Below are 1,011 nucleotides of genomic sequence, written 5' to 3'. Positions count from 1 at the left end.
ACTCTATTTCCACTACTACTGCGTGATCTAGAAGTTAAGAAGGTGGCATGAGATCTCTCGGTGTAATTTCAAACACATTTGAAACATTTATCACAGTCAAATTTATAATGTTATGTATTTTTAAATATATATGGATGACACTTTTGTTACTGTAGCTCAGTAACTTTGCTTTATTGCTACTTTATGAGCTCAGGATCAGTTTTCTGAGTCAGCACAGATGTAGATATGAGAGTTACGTAACCCAACTCTAAACCCAGGGTATACAGGTTCAGTGAATGTGGTGTTGAAGGTGTGGAGGTGGACCAGTGTGCCAGAGATTATGTTATAGAAGGACACAGTGCCCATAGGACAGTCCACATACACTGCTACTTTGTCACAGGCAAAGGAGGAGACCGGGATGGCTCTTGGTTTTTAATTGTGAGTTGCAAAGTATTTGGCCTCATCACAGTACAAAGACCAGGAATGATCAGTTTTGCCAAAGCAGCTGTCATCACAGCTTCCCTTCTGTTTTATTCCTTTGTAAGCCACTGAAATATGAACCTCTCCACTCCACCTTCCAGTAACAGCGACCAATCAGAGTGTTGGTACACAGCAGCTGAGGCCAATGATCAAATCTGTCGTCATTATCAACATACTGCTGGTCCTCTTCTACATGCACCACCTTCCTGTTGTTGTCAGATAGTTTGAGTTTTCTGTGTATTGTGTTTAGATCCAAATTTAGTTCACAGAAATCTAATGGAAAGAATATGGGGAGAAGATATGCAATCAGTTTGTAGAACTCTAATCATTCAGTCATTCAAACCACAAGACTTACTGTGCTATATAGTCTGAAGATATTTTGGAATTAAAGGAATGCTATCCTGAATAGAGACCAAGAAAAGACATCTACAGTATGAAACTGCAGCATGCAGTGATTGTGACACAAATAACATACAAATCTAAACTGGGGAAAACTGAGGCACAAGGAGAAACAGGGAAAATCACACAAAGATATGAGGGAGAACGCGACAC

The 1,011-nt window shown here is 39.9% G+C and overlaps 1 long non-coding RNA gene across 1 annotated transcript in view; it reads right to left on the bottom strand.

The window, feature by feature from the left end:
* Positions 1 to 34: 34 nt before the first annotated feature.
* Positions 35 to 1,011, bottom strand: part of LOC102298125 — a 3,356-nt gene continuing 2,379 nt past the window's right edge. The window contains exon 3 of the long non-coding RNA XR_317965.3: positions 35 to 732. This is a non-coding gene — a long non-coding RNA (uncharacterized LOC102298125). The remainder of the gene's footprint in view (positions 733 to 1,011) is intronic.

Source organism: Haplochromis burtoni, unplaced genomic scaffold, assembly GCF_018398535.1.
Source record: "Haplochromis burtoni strain Fernald_Lab_line unplaced genomic scaffold, NCSU_Asbu1 Contig_1802, whole genome shotgun sequence".
NCBI classification, from domain to species: domain Eukaryota; kingdom Metazoa; phylum Chordata; class Actinopteri; order Cichliformes; family Cichlidae; genus Haplochromis; species Haplochromis burtoni.
The sequence above is the reverse complement of the archived record's forward strand: the minus strand, read 5'-3'. Positions and strand labels throughout refer to the sequence as shown.